General features: G+C 39.0%; 1 long non-coding RNA gene across 1 annotated transcript; it reads right to left on the reverse strand.

Annotated features, from left to right (window-relative positions):
- Positions 1–2,652: 2,652 nt before the first annotated feature.
- LOC149995942 (uncharacterized) lies at positions 2,653–4,016 on the reverse strand. Its single transcript, XR_016507413.1, has 3 exons — positions 3,967–4,016; positions 3,250–3,334; positions 2,653–2,904 (listed from the first exon to the last, which is right to left on the reverse strand). It is a non-coding gene; the product is annotated as an uncharacterized LOC149995942 (long non-coding RNA).
- Positions 4,017–9,261: the final 5,245 nt, after the last annotated feature.

Genomic DNA, 9,261 nt, shown 5'->3' on the forward strand with positions numbered 1-9,261 from the left:
TACAAGTGAATTCGGAACCGAAGTTAATTAAAATTCAACAAGGAATGGCTAACCTTTTCAATAAAACTTACATCTGCAAAGCCTTTTGTTTTAAACAGAAAATTATTGCGGTTGTTTTAGCTTTTTGTTTGTTTTATGTCATTTTTAAGAGAGAAAGGGGGTAAATCTTTACCTGAAGAAACAAAGAAATTTTCTTCCGGCAAAGAAGTGCACATGGATCTTAGTCATTGTCGTCTTCAAACAAGTGTTCTAAGGTTAGGACTTGATCGAGTCCTCCCTTCACTTCCTACAAGTGTTAGAAAATAAAACAAAGACAGATAACTATGTTCCCCCCGCCAACACTTTACAATATTAGTTATCATGCTTTTATTTTTGTGAAGTCATTTCTTTATTTCAAACCTTAAGAGTCAGAGAGTGTTTTTAAATAAAAGATAATTTATTTTTTTGCAACACAAATGAGCATGCTTTTTTTTTTTTTTTCCAAGATTTTATTTATTCTTTTTAGAGAGAGGTGAAGGGAGGGAGGAAGAGAGGGAGTGAAACATCAATATGTGAGAGATACATCAAATGGTTGCCTCTCAAATGCCCCAAACTGGGGACCTGGCCCACAACCCAGGCATGTGGCCTGACCCGGAATCAAACCGGTGACCTTTTCGTTCGCAGGCCAGCACTCAACCCACTGAGCCACACCAGCAAGGGCCTAAGCATGCCTTTCTTAAAAACCAAGTTTCCTACCGCTTTAGGCGCATAGAAAATTAGCAGCACGTATCATGTTTTCATTTCGGTGTTTCTGCAGGTAGACATAGGACAAGATATTAATCTAATTCACAATGGTATGATGACGATGAATTATTGATTATTTTCAGAGTTGTGACTTCTTAGATAAAATTTCCTATGTAAACACAAAGGGTATTATTTTCTTTGTCAAAAAAAGAAATATCACTTTATATATATATTTTATCTTTGTATCCTTCAAGTACATAAGAAATTGATGTACTTAGTAAAGTAAGTTCATTTAAGTCCAAAAGATTTCAAAGGTGGCCTTTAATCCTATTATGCGGATTCCAATATACCTATGTTTGAGCAGAGCAATACTGTCAAATATTGCAATCTATAATATTGCAATTATTAGTCAAACTTTAAAATGCTCTTATACTAATTTCAAGACATTTCCTATTGTAACACAGAACAGCTTTTTAATGATTTCTGCTGAGAACTCATGACCAGTGTTCTTATTTTTTAATCAGATTTTAGGTCAGTCTAATATTCTTAGTTTACCATACCTAAGATTTTTTCTATTTTTATGAGGTATTTTTACATATTTCTTTCTTTAGTCAACACATATTTATGGAGCATTTACTATGTGCCAAGCCCAAAATTTTGCAACAGAGAAAAATCATTCTTGATCTGTGCTTTTAAAAAAAGATAAAATCTTGTAATTTCTGTACTTTATAAACCATAGACTTCAAAACACCAGGCCCTTGAATAAAGTTGTTTTGTTCAATATCATGACATTAAAATGTTGATAGAAAAAAAAATGACTCCCAGGGCCAGCCACTGTCTGTGTGGTGTTTGCAAAGTCCCCCAGGTCTGCGTGTTCTTTTTCCAGGTCCTTCAGTTTCCTCCCACATCCCAAAGATGTGCCCATTGGGTGAGCTGGTGAGTCTAACTTGTCCCCGTCTCGGTGAACGTGATGGTGGGTGTGATGCACCCTGAGGTGGGAGGGCATCCTGTCCATAGTGGGTGCCCACCTTGCACCCTGAGCTGCGGAATAGGCTTTGGCCACTCATGATGCTGAACTGGAATAAGCGAGTTGGAAAATCCTACTTGTTTTTAGTCACCTTCCTTTAATATCAGCACATTTATGGAGCATTGAATAGCTCACATTTATTTCAATATTTCATAGTAGAAACGTTTGGAATCTTTATTGAGAAGTTTGGTGATGCTTTTGTGCCCAGAAATATGCTGAAGGAACTTAACTCTTGTTTGTATCAACTAGCCTAAGGTAGCACTGGTTTCGTTACACCTCGTGTCACTTAAAGTTGCAGTTTCCAGAAACCTGTCTATGGCATTGAGGACTTACTGTATTGGTGCCCAAATATTATTATACCTAACTCCTGAAATTACACTTCCTCAGTTTTCTCTTGTCTGTACACTGGTCATCATGTTAGAAACTGAGTCTGCTCTCCTACAGACTCCCAAAGGTGGGCATGGTGCTTGGGGAGGACAGAGCCCACCAGGCAAAAAGCATCCAACAGTTTCCAAGGGAACATGGGGTTTGCATTTAACTCTTTATGAGATTATTGTCCCTCCTTCCCCTCCTCTTCTTCCTTCTGCTCTTGTTTATTTTTATCAAAATTGTGTATGCATGTGGTTTAAAAAGGTAAATATCTCTAAAAGGCTTTTCTTAAAAAAAAATACTTTACTTATTTTTAGAGAGAGGGGAAGGGAGGGATAAAGAGAGGGACAGAAATATCAACGTGTGGTTGCCTCTTGCGTGACCCCAACTGGGAACGTGGCCCGCAACCCAGGCATATGCCCTGACTGGGAATAGAACCAGCAACCCTTTTGGTTCACGGGCCGGTGCTCAATCCACTGAGCCACACCAGCCAGGGCTCTACAAGGCTTTTTAATATAAAATCAATAATCCCACCTTCCTTCTGCTATTACCCTACCCCTACAGCCATCCACAGTCAACTATTTTAGCCGATCTTCAGTGTTTACCTCCGTATCTCTTCATAACATATAGCGCTGTCATCTCTTCAATCGCACAACTCTGTGTTTTACATGGAATAATTGTTTGTGTGTGTGCATGTGTGATGTTTTTTGTTTGGTTTTCTATACGTGAATCTCCAGAACACCAAATCGTCACCGGTTGTCTAAATCAGAAGTCAGAAATTTTTTCTGAAAAAGAGACAGATTGTAAATATTTTAGGCTTCATGGGTCACACAAAGTTTCTGTGTACATTTTTTTCCAATCTTTCAAAAAGGTAAAAACCACTCATAGCTCACAGGCAGGAAGATTTCAGGCTTTGGGTTAGTTTTGAACTTCAGGTTATAGTTTGCCAACCCTAGTCTAAATCTTCTTGAAAGACATTCAGATGTATTCAATTTCATATCTTAAAAAAGATTCTTCTAGAGATTTTTAACTTGTTTTAACCTGAACTGGTTGCTCTTGATGCCTAGTGTACACAGTCTCCCTTTCCTTTGCTCTGTCCATTATCCTGAAGATTCAGCTTCATCTCTTACCTGTGCAGGGTCCTATCCCCGTTATTCCACGTCTTTCTTTCTTGATATCCCCCCTCATCTTGAGGTGAAGTGCAGACTCCAGTAGCTTTCCGAGAGGTAAAAAAGTAAACATTTTGAGACCTTGCATTTCAAAAACATGTCTAATTCTCTCCTCACACTTGGTTGATATACTGTCGCTGGGTATAAAATTACAGATTAAAAATCATTTTTCTTTATAACATAAAGGTATTCTTCTACCACCTTCTATATTTCACTGTCACTAATGAAAAGTCTGAAGTCATTCAGCTGCCCTTACGTATGAATTTTTTTTCCTCTCTGGGAGTTTTAGGAATTTCTTTTCGGTCCCAGGGTTGGAGATTTCATACTGATGTAGGTCTACTAACATGCTTTGTTAGGACATCCCAAAGCCTCTTACTTTTGAAATGTTCAAACTTTGGTTTGAAGGAATTCTATGAATTATTTTAATTTCTCTTTCTACTCTCATTTTTTCTATTCTCTCTTCTGGAACTTCCGTTTAAATAACAGACCTCTTCGACTGGAACTGATTTACTTTTCTACTCTTGAACTTCTGTCTACTTTTGATTTTCTCATATTTCAATGTTAATTTTTTTGTTTTCTCCATGTTATTTAGAGCATCCTGTTTGTTTCATAACTATAATCTTTCCTATACACCTGAAGCTACAACATTAATAGCTTTAAAAAATATATTTTACCCACCTTACACAGTCTTTTTTCTTTAACCTTAAAGAAACAGCTCTTCACTGTTTTCTTTCTTTCTTGTTAGATGGTTTCCTCAGATATCTGGTAATCTTTGGTTATCTGTTAATATTTAATAGTAAGGGATCAAAGATTATAAGCACAGAACGTATGTATGATGCTAATCATCTCTTGGTTTCTCTGAGTTACTGGCTGGGCCATATTATGGGAGAACTTGAATTTTTCAGTATATTTAGACTTTTCCTCTTCGAATGGTCCATTCTGAAGACTTTTCCATCCTCCTGCCTGGAAGATAAAGGTTTTGGCTCCAGCATTTCTAGGAACTAAATGGGGAAAATTAGAAGAATGGGTTCCAGTAATTAATATGCACAGTCATTCAATCCTCCTGTTTTCTGTTTGGCACTCTTGCCATTAATTGAACCTGTTAACTACTAATTTAGAGACTCTGTCTTTCTCCTTTCCAAAGGATAAGCGTATAAATCTTTATTCTTCTGCAGGGGTGGTGACTAGATCATGATTCCTTATTCAGAGTAAATATGTTGGAGTGGAGGTGGGTAGTGGGGAAGACTAGGAAGTAAAAACTTGTAAAACTTCTGGTCAAGATGGCAGCGTATGTAACACGGTACTCAAATCCTCCCACAACCACATCAAAGTTACAACTACAGAACAACCATCATTTGGAACTGCCTGAAATCTAGCTGAATGGAAGTCCTACAACTAGGGATTTAAAGAAGCCACATTGAGACTGGTAGGAGGAGGGGCAGAGATGAGGAACACGCTCATCCCACACCCACGTGTGGCAGTTTAAAATCAGGAGGGATGTTTTGGCTGAGAAGTGAGGGGTCCCTGCCCCACACCAGACCCTCCAGCCCAGGGTTCCAGTGCCAAAAAGAGAAGTCCCCATAACTTCTGGCTGTAAAAACCAGCAGTGATTGTGGTTGAGGGAGACAGGGGGCTCCTGGAGTTCCAGGCAGTTCTTCATTCTTCACCCTTTTAAGAGAAACTGGACTTACTTGGACTCACGCTCTCTGAGCTCCAGCACTAGGGCACCACCTTGAAAGGAGCCAGAGACATATGTCTGCCAGACAAAGGTGCTGGCAGAAGCCATTGTTACTTTTCTAAAACACTCCCCAACACCAGAGAGCCAGCAAACGAGTGCCATATCTGAGACTCCATCAACCTGGTTCACTTTGTTTGCCCTGCCCTGATTTCCTGAGACTCCACCCCACTCAACTTGTGGACCCACCCACACTATTCCAGTGACTTTTCCATACAATTGACCTCTCCAACCTCCTGTTTCAGACTTTCCTAAAACCTCTCAAACAAGAAGCATCTGGCCTTTGCATACCCCTTACCGCTGGCTATGTGACCCCAAGCCCAGCACTAGCGTCAGCCAGCCTTGGTTCACAGCTTGGCCTCTCCTGGGCTCCTCCAAGCCCAGTACAAATAGGGGGGCAGCCATTTACAGATTGCTCTATAGCCTGCGTGGGGTGGCCCCAGGCAGGGCACAGATGGTACTTGACCTTGTACTGCCCAGGAGGCACCAAAGCCAGTGTACCCAGAGGACAGCCTCAGACCATGCTGGATTACAACCCTCCCACCTCCATGAGCAACTGTTCAACAGGCTAATGAGGTGAGCGCCAAAGTCCTGCTCCGTAGGATCAACTCCTGCACAGCAGCTCCCCTGCTGTAGTCACAGCCCGTTCTCACAGCCAGTTGGCCTGGGGGTCAATCCCTCCCAGCGACACCAACATCAATCAGGACTCAACTACAACAGGACAGTGCACACAGCCCACCTAGGGGTGCACCTGGAGCACCCAGCTGGGTGACAGGGGAGACTGCGCCACTGGGCCTTACAGGACACCTACTACATAAGGCCCTACTACTAAGTCTGGGAGATGTAGCTGCTCTACCTAGTACATAGAAACTAACAGGGAAGCAGCCAAAATGTGGAAACAACAAAATAGGTCCCAAATGAAAGAACAGGAGAGGTCTCCAGAACGAGAACTAAATGAAATGGAGGTAAGCAAAATACCAAATAGAGTTCAAAACGTTTTAAGGGTGCTCAAGGAACTTGGTGAGAACTTCAACAGCATGAAAGAGGACATAGAAATCATTAAAAAAGAACCAGTCAGAAATGAAGGGTACATTAACTGAAATGAAGAATAATTTACAGGGACTCAACAGTAAAGTAGATGAAGCCAAGAATCAAATCAGCAATGTGGAATATAAAGAAGCAAAAAACACCCAATCAGAACAGCAAAAAGAAAATAGAATCCAAAAATATAGTGTAAGAAGCCTCTAGGACAACTTCAAGTGTGCCAACATTCACATCAGGGGGGTGCCAGCAGGAGAAGAGATAAAGAATTGAAAACCTATTCGAAAAAATAAAAACAGAAAACTTTCTTACCTGGTGAAGGAAAGAGACGTAAGTCCAGGAAGTACAGAGTGTCAAACAAGATAAACCTGAAGAGGCCCTCACCAAGACACATCATAATTAAAATGCCAAAAGTTAAAGACAAAGAATCTTTAAAAAAGCAAGAGAAAAGCAGGTATGTACAAAGACTACCAACAGAAATTTTGTAGGCCAGAAGGAAGAGGCAAGAAATATTCAAATTGATGAAAAGCAAGAACGTACAGCCTAGATTACTCTACCCAGCAAAACTATCATTTAGAATTGAAGGGCAGATAAAGAACTTCCCAGACAAGAAAAAGCTAAAGGAGCTCATCACCACCAAACCAGTAACACATGAAATGTTAAAGGGTCTACTTAAAAAAAGAACAAAAAAAAGAACAATAAAGTGACAATAAATACATATCTATCAACAATAGAATCTAAAAATCAAAATAAACAAACAAGCAGAACAGAAACAAGACTCACAGGTAGAACATTTTGATGGTTGCCGGTGGGAGATGGACTGGGGAGGTGGGTGAAAAAGGTAAAGGAACTAGAAGTACAAATTGGTAGTTATAAAATAGTCATGGGGATGTGAAAATACAGCACAGGGAATTTAGTCAATAATATCCTAATAATTAGGTATGGTGGCAGAAGGGTATGAAATTTATTGGGATGATCAGTTAGAAAGTTATATGTCTAATCCCTGGGGTGTACACCTTAAAGTAATATTGTATGTCAACTGTAATTGAAAAAGTGATTAAGGAAACTTTAGACAAACTTAAAAACTATTTTAACTCTACTTCTAGAAGTATGATACTTGATGCTAGTTTTCTGAGATCTCTAGGAATTTCTGTGGGAGTTAGGTTAGTTCTGGTTTTCTCCACTACTCTTCTAGGATTCTGCCTTTTCAGGTCTGCTCAGTTTGTTACCTCTACTATCTAGCTCTTTCCAGCTCCCAAAATTTGCTGGTGTTTCTATTTTTCTGTTCTTACAGATTTATGCCTTGGGGAGGAAAAACCTTCATTTCAGTGGGGTTTTAAGAGGCTGCAAAATTAGATGCATGTAATCTACCATTTTTACCTAGTCTATATGACCTTAGTTTTCCATTCCTTCCATATATATCATTCAACTGTCTTTTGATCGTCAAATAGCATTACCTTTTAGCTTTATGTTCAAGAATATTAGCCCTGGCTGGTGTGGCTCAGTGGATTGAGCGCCAGCCTGCGAACCAAAGGGTCACCGGTTCAAGTCCCAGTCAGGGCACATGCCTGGGTTGTGGGTCAAGTCCCCAGCTGGGGGCATAAGAGAACCACCCACCCATTGATGTTTCTCTCCCTCCATTCCCATCTCTCTAAAAATAAATAAATATATTTTTAAAAAATATTAGCATTTCTATAGCCACAAATGCTTTCATGGGGTGATATGTACTGGGAGGAAAAGATAAAATAAGGGTTGCTGGTTTACAAAGAAAAACTCTGAGTTTTCATGTAACAAACTCTTCCAATCACACGTAACTCTCAAGCAATTTTTTTAATAGTCACTATGAAAATAAGTATTAAATATCAGGTTTTGTCACCTATAATTCTGGTTTGAGTAAAAAGAAAAAGGAAAAAAAAAAGTCTACTATTGATTATTTTAACACTGCAGTGAAGAATCTAACCAAAGACAGAATTTGGTTAACTTCAAAGTGGAGACCAGATTTAGTAATGGAGAATAAAGCCCTCCTTTGTTGTTATGGCCCACAGATTAATCCAAAAAGCTCTCATGGGCTTACCTGCAGATAGGAAAAGGAATCTAGCTAGATTTTGAAGAACATTTTCATGTAGGCAGGCCAGGTCATGCTTATCTAAGGGTTCTCTAATTGAATGCCATGAAGTGATGCACTGAACACAAGCTCCATCAGCAAGAATTAAAATGACAAAAATGAAGCACAACAAAAAACAAGATAACCTGGGAGTGGGGATGAGGAAAATAAAATCTAACTGAACAAAACTCAAACTCAAGAGTATTACTTCCCTGAAATCAAACCACATGACTGCATTCTGGCCAACTGGAACCTGCTGTATTATCAATTTTTGTTTAGTTGGGATAGCTTGTTTACCATGAGACTGGTCAGGATATGTTTGAAACCAAATATTCATTTAATGGATATGCTAATGATCAGCAATTAAATTATTTCCAGCTTTGAAGTGTTAGTAATAATTGTCTAAAATAATTTTTTCAGAAAATCCTGTTTAAAAACTCACAACTCATTACCTGTTTGCTCACATTATAATCACAGTATCAGTCACACATCTTATCAAAACCCCAGCACAAATACTATAGCAACAATGCAAGATGAAGAGAAAATTGGGCCAAAATAAAATTGACTCAATTCCTGCAGGGCTTACACCCTTTCATACAGCACCTTAACTATTTTTTGACATCTGCTTTATCCAATCAGTAAGAGCAGAAATACAAATGCCATCTAAGAAGTGAGGTTTCTTCCAAGCAGTTGACAATAGGAAGAAAAACACATATGGTATAGGTCCGGAAATAATTCAAATGCTAAATTGTCACGTCTCCAAATACAAAAGAAGCTCCACTAAGTATGGTTAATAAAGACTGAGGGTCTGTGCGAGCTTTGGCAGACAAGGATTTGAACAGGTAGCTAGCTGACAAGGGAGGGGAAAGAGCATCCTACAAAAGAGAGAGAATTGGAAATATTTCAGCCTGGGGTAAAATAGTATTTCTTTTAGAAAGATGAATACAATTAAGTGCTAAGAACCAAAGTAGGAGTGGACGTTTTTACTTATAAGAAAATTTCTTAATTCATAAAATTACCAATTACAACTGAATACTGATACACCCTTGATTTGTTACTGTACATATGGAGTGCTTGTTTCAAAAAATAAAAT

The sequence above is a fragment of the Furipterus horrens genome, unplaced genomic scaffold (assembly GCF_987537825.1).
Source record: "Furipterus horrens unplaced genomic scaffold, mFurHor1.1.pri manual_scaffold_12, whole genome shotgun sequence".
Lineage (NCBI taxonomy): Eukaryota > Metazoa > Chordata > Mammalia > Chiroptera > Furipteridae > Furipterus > Furipterus horrens.